At 36.3% G+C, this 12,829-nt stretch overlaps 1 long non-coding RNA gene across 6 annotated transcripts in view; it reads left to right on the forward strand.

The window, feature by feature from the left end:
* The first annotated feature begins 9,580 nt into the window (after window positions 1-9,580).
* Window positions 9,581-12,829, forward strand: part of LOC108360521 (uncharacterized) — a 10,997-nt gene continuing 7,748 nt past the window's right edge. For 2 of the 6 annotated variants that reach the window (XR_001847131.1, XR_001847127.1), the window contains exon 1: window positions 9,581-10,022. This is a non-coding gene — a long non-coding RNA (uncharacterized LOC108360521). The remainder of the gene's footprint in view (window positions 10,023-12,829) is intronic. The other 4 variants (XR_001847128.1, XR_001847130.1, XR_001847129.1 and 1 more) reach the window with 2 other exon arrangements.

The raw sequence follows: 12,829 nt of genomic DNA on the forward strand, positions 1-12,829 counted from the left end.
TTCTTCAACTGCAAGCTCTTAGCTGATCCTTTTGGTGGATGACGGAACATTCTGAGCAGACGATTATTCAATAGGGTCCGCAGGAATAAGTTACTACTGAATGGCAACTTTATTAGGTTGAACTGGGAATCTACAAGTCCAATATCAGAAAGCCGTAAAGAGCTTATTTGCGGGCTTTCTGCGAAAAAGCAGAACAGAACCTGCTGGCATTATACCTACGCAGCTACAAAAATATCACAGATGGATCGAAACGGGATGACAGGGTTGGTGGAGCGGTCTTTTGTCGAGAGTTTTTCATCAACACTAAGTTCAGGCTTCCGCGCTGCAGCAGTATATTAAGGAGGCGGTGGAGTCACTGCTCAGGAGTGCGATGCCAGGCAGGGAGGTGAGGATTTATTCTGAAAGCCAAGCGGTTATCAGCATCTTAAGTGTGTTTTGAGATGCGCTCTAGAATTACCTAGAAATGCTATCGCCGGATAAGGAGCGGCTGGGGTGTCATTGATCACCTGTGGTCCACTCTTGGATAGATGGGCGTCTTGTCAGCTCAGGGAGCGCTGGGCGAAAACCAGGCATATGCGATTGCAAGGTCCCTTTGGCCGAAGGTGGACAAGGGGAGATCGAGGGCACTTCTCACACTTACAAAGCCACAGCCCTCAGTGTTGGTGGGGGTTTAAACGACTCACTGTCCAATCGGCATTCCCCTAGCCAGGCTGAAGATATTACCTGATCCCGTGTGGCGCAGTTACCTGGAAGATAACGAGTGGCATCACCTCAAAATTACCTTATTAGGTGTCCATCGTTCGCGAGGCTAAGTTTGAAATAATTAGGCTCGCAATTAGGTAATCGACTCGAGGCGTTTTGTAGATTAAGTATGGTGTGCCGTTCGGAATGTTGTGTCATAAACTATCCCTTACTTCTTGGGCTGCCTCCTAGCCTAACCTCAATTAATCTACCCGGCTCCATACAATAACGATTTTTTAGTACATGCAATATCGAATTGGCAATCCTTTTATAAATCGTGAGGCTTAGGGCTGGCGAGTTGAACCGTAATAATTTGGTCAAAGTTTATATTAGCTCCCAATGGACGGGTTTATCCATTGCAAAGTAAAATGATGGCACCAATGACCGTGAGGATGGTTCTCCTAATGAGTGGTTAGTCAAAGTGTGGAGCCCGTCATATTCTTGAAGTCGAGCTACTGCATCTTACAGTTGAACAGGCGGCAAAGCGAACTATCCTAAATTTCACGAGAGAGGGCTTTGGCAAAGTTAAAATATTATTAATTAGGAAGCTCTATCAGCTGCAACTTGTTCTGTTGCCCCAGGAAAGATGGATTGAGTATAAGTTTTCAAGAGAAGCTTTAAGGTTGAAGTATATCGAGCCCTAACCGCCAAAATAACGTAAGCGACATTTTTTTCAAAATTTTATTTTTGATGCAGAAATATTTATTTATTTATTTATTTATTTATTTATTTATTTATTTATTTATTTATTTATTTATTTATTTATTTCAGTCTACAGATAAATCTTACAGACTATATTAAAAGTGTTTTAGCATGTTTAATTAAAAATTCCATATAATTGTTGCTTAAAATTGTATATACTGAGACTAAAGTCTAGGTTAGGATAATTGTTGCAAAATCGAATGCATCTCACCATTGGTTCGTTAAACGCATAGTTAGTTCTATGCACTTGATCAACAAATAAACGAACCTGCCTTAGATCATAGTGATTCGTTTGATGTCTAATTACACTCAATAGTTCACTGCAATTTATATTGGCATTTAAAAGATTATACACGAATAACACCGAAAAGTAGATTCGTCTATCTTCAAGGCTTTGCAGTCCAACCAATTTGCGTCTGCCTATATAACTAGGGAGACCATTAGGCCAGCTCAGCTTATACAATGCATATTTTGTAAAGACTTTTTGGACTCTTTCGATTTTATTTACATGGCAGTGGTAGAATGGGTTCCATATTAATGAACAACAATCTAGGTGGCTCCGAACTAAAGAAATGTAGAGTGCTTTCAAGGTCAATGGATCAGAAAAGTCTTGAGTATTACGACGCAGAAATCCAATCATAGAAAAAGCTTTGGAGACCATATAATCAATATGCTTAGAAAACGACAGTCCTGAATCGAAGATTATGCCCAAGTCTTTAATATCTTCTTTACGACTAAGTTTTATATTGTTCAGACAATAATCAAAGAAAAAAGGATTCAGTTTTTTCCTGTATGAAACCACGCAGCATTTGTCGGTATTCAAGTTGAGGTGGTTCAAGGTGCACCATTCTTCAAAATGATTAAGATCGGTTTGAAGGTTGGTACAATCTTGAATACAGCGGATTTGTAAAAATAACTTAACGTCATCTGCAAACATTAAACATTTTACCGATTGAAATATTTTTGGTAGGTCGTTTATAAAAATTAAGAAAAGAAGGGGCCCACAGTGAGTACCTTGGGGTATTCCAGACCAAGCATTAATCATTATTGTAGATTTGGACGAGGCCATTTTTACAAATAATTTCCTTCCCGATAGATAGCTAAAAAAGAATTTTAAAAGTGTTCCTTTAATACCACATTCGCTGAGCTTCTTTATAAGGATGAAATGGTCGACTTTATCAAATGCCTTTGAAAAATCCGTGTAAACTACATCTAGTTGTGCATGATTAACAAAAGCGTTAATAATACTGTTTGTGAGTATTGCTAAATTAGTACAAGTAGACCTTAATGGGACAAAGCCATGTTGGTACTCGCAAATATGATCGTTAATACGATTTAACATTTTAGCTTTGAGAATGGAATCAAATATTTTCGAAATAGTGCTTTGTTTAACTATTGGACGATAGTTGCGTACGTCATTTCGGCTTCCTGATTTATAAATTGGCGTGATTGAGCATAGTTTCCAAGCATCTAAGAAGATAGATTTGTTTAGGCATTTATTGAAGAGAATTGCAAAGGGTTTCGCTATTGAACTGAAGACGAGTTTAAAAAATACGGGACAGAAATCTTCATGGTCAGTGGATGGGCTATTATTCAGTCCTGAAATTGCTTGTACAACATCATTGGTTGACACAGTGAAATCATCATATGATTGTGAAGAGGGTGCGTTAAAGTTAAAATCGTCTAATTGGTCATATTGTTCATAAACTTCTTGGAAAAATTTTGCAAAAAGGTCACAAGAATCTGACTCATTATCCGACACAATGCCGTCATAATTTAAACAAGTGGGAAAGCCGTTTGTCTTCCGTTTATTGTTAATATAACGCCAAAAACTAGAGGGGTTAGATTTTAGATTCGATTCAATTCTGAACGTATAATGTTTAAACAGGTAGTCGTGAAGACAGCTACAAGCCCTGAGCGTATAGTAGCGGCCGTATATGACCCTAGGCTGAAGCCTTGAGTGTCCTTGGGAGACTTCAAGCACAGTTAGTCAACGACGTAGCGTAAACTTAGGTTGACGTACGTAGCAGCATATCAAATTTAATGTTGATAGAGAGAGAGAGCAGCAACGGCAACGTCACCACCATGCGGTGGTGAGTTTTGGTTAACACGCGAATCCCATAAGGTAAATCGTGTCTGCGTCAACCTACGTCTACGTTACGTCGTTGACTGTTGGAGCTTTTCCCAGGCAACTTCCAAGCGGAAGTTTATGCCATTAGTGTATACCAGAGCACATGGGAGTCGAAAGAAATGAAAAATCCGATCAATTAGCCCAATAGGGGCTGCCTCGACCCCGGTAGGACCGTAGCACTTCCTAGCGGTAGGATTTACATAAGTTATGGATCTTTTGAAGCGATTGCTTTTGTGCATCTCCTCCTGGAGTGCGAGGCCGTTTCAAGTAGGCGGGAGTGATGCATAGGAGATCCGTGGTCAATAGAAGAGCACATTCATTACTTACCCCCACCACGGAGACCACAATAGACCTAGCGATCGCTGTGCTTACTCTATTTATGTACATGTATCTAACTACATATCTATCTACCAAATAAGCCCAACACTCTTTTAGTGGTAAGCTATTTGAAGGATGCCCAAACAAGGCCGAAATACAAATCCGATTCGATTAGCATGGCCATGGAGCCTCTTCTTAACAACTTGGCGGCGAATTCATTGTTTTAGATTCTACAGATGCCGCGTGTTTTTCATAATCTTACTGCGCATTTTCCTGATGGAAGATGAATTGGCTAATTCAAGGGATAGCAGGTGAAGATTACTCACAACTCAGCTGCAAAGTGGACCCACCCGGCTATTGCGATTGTAGATGTTTGTGCCACAACCTTAAGGAAAAACGATTTTGTCTTTTGAACAGAAGTATCTGTGATAGATAGTTCACTCTGATCAAATTTAAAAGCAATTCACTATGGATTCATTTTGATCGTAATTAACCCAAGTTGCAACATATGACTTGCCATAAGCATCATCGACAATGCAGGCACGTCCGAAGGCATCTCTACAAACTGAACGACGAAGACCCGAACTACGCACGTCAACCACTGGACCTGGCACTGTTTAGACAGGTAAACAACGACATGCACCGTGTGATTGCCACCATCTTCACTAACTCCCATCCCGTGATTTTCGTCATCGGAGCTGTCAATAAAAACCCGCGTAACTCTGGCTCAATTACGATCTGGATACTATATTGGGTTCAAATTCTACCTATCGAAACTAGACCCCGACGTTTCTAATTTATGTCAAGCATGTGTAGGTTCCGCACATGACACCAACCACCTCTTCAAATGCCCACTCAACCCAACCTGATCCGACCTCGTCGAACCAGCACATTTCCTGGGGCTACCGTTAGTTGAGCTTGATTACAACGTTTGAGGGCTACAACAACAAGATCGCAGTAAACGCCTGCTTTGCCGAGAAGGCTTTTGACAAGCCTAAATGCTGCATATTTGGTATAGATCTATTGAAAAGGTATTGAGAAGTTAGAACTGCTTTAAAGAGAATTTAACAGGGCAACCAACTCAACTCACAATAGTCTTTCGAAAGACTTTCGTACGAAAATTGTCAATAAAAACTAAAAATTAAAAGAAAATTTAATTAAAAACGAAAAATGTAATTTAAAAAATAAACAAATATATATAAATTCCTTAAAACTAAATCAAATATTGAAAAATAAATATTTTTCTTTTTAAAATAATATAATCTAACAAATAAAATAAAATAGATTAAACCAATAAAAAAAATTATGAAAAGAGGGAATACTAAAATAAGTTCCTAAAATTAAATGAAATTAAAAAAGTTATATAGCAATCTTATCTAAGAATAAAAAGATATTTAACTTTAAAAATTATTATGAATAAAAGAAAAAATATGTTTCTAAAAATTTTATTAAATTTATACACATATATGTTTTTCTTTTTAGAACAATAAAAACTAAAAGTTAAAAGAAAATTTTATTAAACAAAAAAAAATGTATTTAAAAAAGGAAAATGAGATATAGTTAGTTCCTTAAAATTATTTTTCTTTTTAAGATAACTTCGTCTCGCCCAAAAAATTTTTTTGTTCCAACACTTTAGATTTTAATCGAAAAGCCTTTTTTTTAATTACATAATATAAGAATTGAAAAGTTAAATTAAAAAAGAAGAAAAATAGTTAACTTAAAATATAAGTTTTTAAAAATTAAGCCCAATTATTTTTTTAATAGTAGAATCCAAAAATTAAATTGAAAGCGGAAAAAATAAAAATAACATAATAAAATCTTTCTTAAATTCAAATCAAATTTACAAAAATATATATATATTTTTTTTTAAATAACGTAATCTAAAAATTAAAAGAAAAATGAATAAAAAAATAAAAAAAATATTAATTAAAACAATAAAATAAGTTCCCAAACATTAAATTAAATAAAACAAAAATATTTTCATAATTGTTTGGGTCAAATTCTTATTTATTATGTTTGCTTGCAATAAATATTGTACAAAACTCCCTGATGAAGACGCGAAAGCGTTGAAACGATTAGAAGGGAAAAAGGGAAATTTGATATTTTCGCTTTTAACTCTATCGGCCGAAGCAACTCCAACCCAGCAAACAAAAAAAAATATTTAATTTTTAAAATAAAAAAATTATAAATTAAATTAATTCGAAAAAGAAGAAAAAAATTTTAAAATATGTTTCTAAAAATGAGCCCAAATTATTTTCTTTATTGTTAAAATAATAAAATCTAAAATCTAAATTAAAAATGAAAAAACTACATTAAGAAAAAAGAAAAGTTTCTAAAAATCATATAAAATTTACAAAAAAAAATATTTTTCTTTTAAAAATAATGTAATCTAAAAATTCAAAAAAAAACTATATTAAAAAATTAGGAGTTTTAAATAAAAAAAGAAAATAAAAAAGTTCAAAAAATCAAATGGAAGAACAAATAATTTTTATAACCCTACAATCTAAAAAAATTTAAAAATAAAATTATCAAATAACTTAAAAGAAATTAAATGAATTAAAAAAAATGTAGTATTTTTATTTAAAACAGTAAAATCTAAATACTAAAGAAAATAAAATTACAAAAAGAAGAAAAAAAAATTAATCAAAAATAGAAGTTTCTACAAATTTCATATATTTTTTTCTTTTTAAAACAAAATCCAAGAATTAAATTAAAAAAGACAAAAAAATTAAGTTTCTAAAAATTAAATTTAATAAAAAAATATGTATGTATTTTTTAACAATAAAATCCTAAAATTCCAAGAATCTATTATAAATTAAAACGAAAGAAAAAATGTTGATCGCATTTTTATTCACCATAACCACTATCACACCCTGTTCTGAAATATTTCCAGTGCCTTAAAAACTGTGCAACTTTGTGAAGGAAGGTTTCAAACTTAGAAAAAATCTGTAGGCACTATGAAAGATACGGTTTCCAGAAAATGCACAAAAACTGTTTCCGTTTCCTTTTTCGAATCTAGGAAGCCAAATAAAATATCATTTTAATTGTATGAGAACTTTCAAATTTTTTACCTTTTCTTTATTTATTATATTATTTTAACTCTTCAGGAAACATTTTTTGTATATGCCGTGCGTCGGCATTTTTCAACTTCACGCATTAATGGCATTAGTACGTATGTAGGGGTCACGCCGTCAATATCAAATTATTTTTAAAAAATGTCCCGCCCTTATCGAACCCTTAACGATAATTTTTAATAAGTCTCTATCCAATAGGGAGTTTATTAACGATTGGAAAAAGGCCTCTATAACCCCAGTTTTTAAAAGTGGCAATAAGAATGATGTTAGCAATTATCGACCGATTTCGATTCTCAGTCCGTAGGTTGATATGCCCAAATCAACATGGATTCGTCAGTGGCCGGTCAACTGTATCCAATCTTGCAGTTTTCACTGCAGACTGCTTNATTCTCAGTCCGTAGCTTGATATGCCCAAATCAACATGGATTCGTCAGTGGCCGGTCAACTGTATCCAATCTTGCAGTTTTCACTGCAGACTGCTTTGCAGCCTTTCAGGATGGAGATCAGGTTGATGCGATCTATACTGACTTCTCTAAAGCCTTCGATAGAGTTTCCCATAAAATCTTAGTGGCTAAATTACCAGATATGGGCTTCCACTCCACTTTTTTGCAGTGGATTCGGTATTATTTAGATAACAANGTGGATTCGGTCTTATTTAGATAACAGACAGTGCGTAGTTGCCTTTGACAACGTATCTTCACAACCTTTCGTCGCGCAGTCAGGCGTCCCCCAGGGTAGCATACTGGGGCCTTTGCTATTTACATTATTTATTAATGATGTCAGCTCCTGCTTCCAAACTTCAAAATTCCTTTTGTACGCCGACGACCTTAAAATCTACTCTACGATTAGAAACTTGCATGACTCCTGCGCACTGCAACTTGAGCTTGATAAGCTTTACTCGTGGTGCACCCGAAATCGGCTTTTTCTGAATGTGAAGAAGTGTTTTCATTCCACATTCACTAGAAAATATAGCCCGTTACTAACTAGTTACAAAATTTCTGGCTCAACCCTCGATCATGTTACAGACTTCAAAGATCTTGGTGTATATTTTGATTCCAAACTTCGATTTACCACCCACGTCAACTATGTTGTTTCGAAATCGTACGCTATGCTTGCTTTTGTAAGACGTAACTGTTCAGCTTTCTCGGATCCATACACGCTCAAGATGCTATATACTTCATTAGTAAGATCTCGGATTGATTACGAGACCGTTTCACGTAACCCATATTAACCGTATAGAGCGAATCCAAAAAATATTTATTAAGTTTGCACTCCGTTCTTTAAACTTTACTGATCCTATACCTCCCTACGAATCCCGTTGTCAACTTTTATGCCTGAAAACTTTACAGTCCAGATCTTCCTTTCTCTCTTGAAGCTTTGTGTATAACCTGATAAATTATACAGTTGACTTCAATGCCCTACTGGAGAAACTAAACTTTTTANGCAGCTTTGTGTATAACCTGATAAATTATACAGTTGACTGCCCTGCCCTACTGGAGAAACTAAACTTCTTTATTCCTGCGCGGAATCTCCGACACGTCCCTCTGTTTTACACTGAGTTTCCTAAATTTGATTACCTTAAATTTGCTCCCATACCAAGAACTCTATCTGAATTAAATAATATTCCTAACTTCGACCCGTCCCTGTCGCCTGGAGCTGTCCGGAGCCTACTGTAGAATTATTTTAACTAANAATTGTTGAATATAATTGTTATAAAGGCCATAAAAATAACAAAAACATTTAGCTAATTACTTTAACTAGTTCCTAAGCAATTCCTTTATGTAGTCAGTAAGAAATTAATTGTTTCATATGACTTACAAATAAATAAATAAAATTAAGTACACATGTGGTTTTGTTTGTATGACGGCTGTTACAGGTGACGCCGTTAAGAATGCGTAATCACATTTGGCGCCGAAAGTAAACGGCTTTAATTTTGCTTGAAAGCACGATTGAGGGAATACAAAGGTTGCGCCGATCTCGGACCGCTATTCCTCTCTTAACGAACTTGACAGAATCGTTGTTTGCATGACGTCACACTTGTGCAACTTGTTTACGTTTTCCTTGCAACATTTTTTCTTCTTCTTCCATTCTTGCTCACGTTTTGGCATTTCTCTCTCGCAATTGCACCAGTGTGACGTCACACAAAAGTTATTCTCAAAAATCCTCTCTGATCGGCGCAATCTTGTATTCTATCATTCTTGGCTTGAAAGCCATTACTCGAAACAGGTTCACTTTTCTTCACAAGTCACTCTGAAATACTTCACTTTTGGTGTGTTTTCCCTTTTCTCGAAAATAGCAAACGGCAGCACTGGTATGCATACCCAGCTTTAAAACTGTTGGTTTCGCAGCAACAGTTTGAGCACCACTCGTTTCTCTTTAATCCCTCAGTTTCAAAGCAAAATAAATTTCACTCGCGTTGAGTTGGCAAGTGTTCTTTTAAACACTAACAAAATTCCTGATACCATATTGAAGCTTTTGATGAGGATTTCTTGTGTCTATATAACGCAATACTGCTATAAATGTTATGTTATTTAACGCAAAAAGGTATTTATTTGGATACCTTTGCCAGAAACGGCAGCACTGTTTGGGGCTGCCACAGAAGAATGCGATCAAAAGGGAATTCAGAAGAATTTAACTTGTCGTCTGTCAACGTCGTCGTCGGGTGTATGTAAACGCGGTCTGCGCCTGTCGCCTTTTTCTGCACAAGAAATTCTCCAGTAACATTACGCTCGGTAGTTTTATTAATAAATAAATGTATTTAATTTTCTGCTGTGTGTTATACAAATTATGTGTGAAAAGCAAAGTTCATAAATAGTAGCAAAAAAGCTGTGAAATTGACGAGCTGGCGCATAAATTGAAAGGAATAGAAAACGAGAAAAAACCTGCGTGCAGAAGAGAAGTGAAAAGATATTCCTTTGTGTCGCTGCTTGGAATTCGTCGGGTACTTGCCAGCGTGTTTTTGTGTGTGCGCGTTTATGTTAGCAAGCAGGAATTGGGGGAACTGAAAATAAAACCTAACAAAAATCAAGTGAACTTTCTGCTTATATGGCCATCAAGTGAGTGTTGGAGAAACAAAAACAAATTGCTGCATAGATTTGGTTTAAAAAATTCGTGATGATCATAGAAGGCAACAGTGTGCCGCTAACGAAAACATTCATTCACCTTTTGTAGTTGTTGTTCTTGAGGCTATAACCTTTTCTTGCACCCCCTCACACCAAGAGGACAAAGTATGTAGGTAGTTGTTGCTAAGAGACGTCTAACAACCCGTCCAGCCAGGCAAACGATGCTGCATTCCGCGGTGTGACTTCTGGCGATTTAGGACTATTGCGTTTGCACAGAACAATGAACGTTGGCATCGCTTTGGGTTAAGATATGCTAACTGCCCTGTGCACTGACTTCCTAGCGCTCACATGGAAAAGCATATATACATACATATCGCTGCCTTAATATAGAAAGAACCTATGTATCACATGTCGTAGGCCGGTGTTTTACTTTATTTAAGCGAATTGTGAGTTGGCTTTCCTTTACGGCAGGTGTTCTTTTGCTTACTGCATCGAATTGCATCTGGCCCTAAAGTTTGGTAGTTTTCTGTCTAGATTTTCGAACTACCAATTTCGAGCCATTCAGTCAACAAATAATCGAATCCTTTTTGATACAGCGTTCAATGGACCAAAATCATTTAACTTTCTGTATTTGTATTCCATGGAGAACTCGAAGATGTGTCAAAGACATCGTCCATGAAATACAAAAAACAAATCACATGGCAAATAAATCCAGAGGGGAACAACAAACGCGGAATATCTATGTTATATATAAGAAATATATATACCTACATACACTGCTGGCTATATATATATGTACTATATCGTCGTTTAAAGAACAAAACCGCGTAACTGACATTTGCTGGCGAAAATTGGATTTGCTCACACAAGCTCTTGGCTCAATCCCTATCCATTCGTCCTGAAACATACTTGTACTTTGTACTTTAAACGACGATATATGTACATATGTATGTATATACACATATCGCACACCGTCTTCAAAAGATTTACAACTCAAAATTATACGTTTGTCAGAAAATGCGAAAAACTATCTATTTCTTAGCATATAATCATATGGGCAATGGCGACATTACTTTAGGGTTTTATCAAATTGTAACACACTTTATAAAAGCTCGGTGTATATTTTTAGCGCATAATCTCAAATATGCCAAATTTAGAGTTGTTACTCTTTTGGAGACGATGTGCGATATGTATATCTGTATAAAAAACACACAATAGGCGAATGGACGAGACGACGAATAAGAAGATAGGAAAAATGCTCGAAATGAATTGAATTCGATACAACAAAAATAAGAACAAATACAGTAAAAGCAATAGCAGCAATAACAATTCCCAGATAGCACATGGGTCAGCGCGTTACTTTTCAACCGTAAGAGGGGTATATGATTTCCTTCGAGAACAAAACTTGACAGCTAGCGCAGAGAAGCGCAGCACGTTAGCAACAGCGTCATCACAGCGCCGCAACAACAAACGTGCATACACAAATAACAATTCGCTGAAATATGCCGATTCAGCCGGCGCTGGCAGCGACGTGGCGCACGAATGCCTTGTGCTGAGAACGAAAACAAACAGCAATAAGTTCACAATAGGCACTGCCAGATGGTAGCAATATTTTTTGGACTCATTTGTAGGATTGTAAGCTTGCGATGAGGATAAATTAATTAAACTATTATTTTCACCTCGTATAAAAGCCGTAAAAAGCCAACGTAATTGAAAAAGCTGAATGGAATATCTCTGGCTTAAAATTTTAGCAAATCGAAGTATTAAAGCCATCAGTTAAGCAGACTGTGGCCCTTATTATGAGTTGCATTCGATTTTCGATCTTCGCTGGTTTTCTTTCTTTTTGGCGGGTAGACACTAATTTTAAACAATTTAACAATTTCATGCAGTTTTAAAAAACACAAGCTCGAAAGGCTGCTTTTACTTGTGAAAGAAAATCCCAATACTCAGTTGGCATGATCTCTGAGAACAAATCATAGAGCTGTGGATAGTTTTAAAATATTTTAAATAGGTTCGGCTCACAAACGCCTTTTTAGTCAGTCGGAAGATTTTAGTAAATCTGTAGACAAATTTCTTAAATATATTTTATGTCAAAATATATTGTAAAGACTACACTTAAACTCTCTTAAACATTTACTACTCCTGGACAGTTCACTAAACTCTCATCCTCTGACGAATCGTTGAACCCCAGAACTTCGTTGGACTAACTTTTACCATGTTTTTATAAACTTGCTTTCTTTTTTATTTCATTTTAATTTGCATAAATTTACATAAATATGCATAAGCACACTATTTAGTTTGCTCGATTTGTAAGCAAAGCTTCTCAGCGGTGAAAAATATACTATTGTGAACAACATAAACGAGCGAAGTTCACAATAGCGCTATTCTTCATCGAATGGGCGCCATAATACCAAATGAAAATTCAGCACTTTCGACCACAGTCGAAGATCGAATGTAACTCATTCCCACGACAGCCGGTTCTACGTACCGGAATGACTCGGGTTTCACCCGACCAAGGGCTGTTGTTTCGGCGATCTAACCCCGTTTAGGTCGGCGAAGTATCTCAGAAGTTGTCCGTCCATAGGGCAACATTCACTACGCATTCTCCTACTCAGGGCTGGCATCGAGTCAAACCCTGGGCCAGAAATATACACCTGCTGTGTATGCCGAAGACGTTTACACCACAACTCCACCTCAGTCAAGTGTAATGCCTGCGAGGGGTGGAGTCACCTCAGGGTCTGCTCGGGACTACGGACACACAGACAGTGGACCACGTCGTACGTGGCCCCCTGTTGCTCAAA

The sequence above is a fragment of the Rhagoletis zephyria genome, unplaced genomic scaffold (assembly GCF_001687245.7).
Source record: "Rhagoletis zephyria isolate East Lansing unplaced genomic scaffold, Rhagoletis_zephyria_1.1 Rzeph_scaffold_00016, whole genome shotgun sequence".
In the NCBI taxonomy this organism is placed as follows: Eukaryota; Metazoa; Arthropoda; class Insecta; order Diptera; family Tephritidae; genus Rhagoletis; species Rhagoletis zephyria.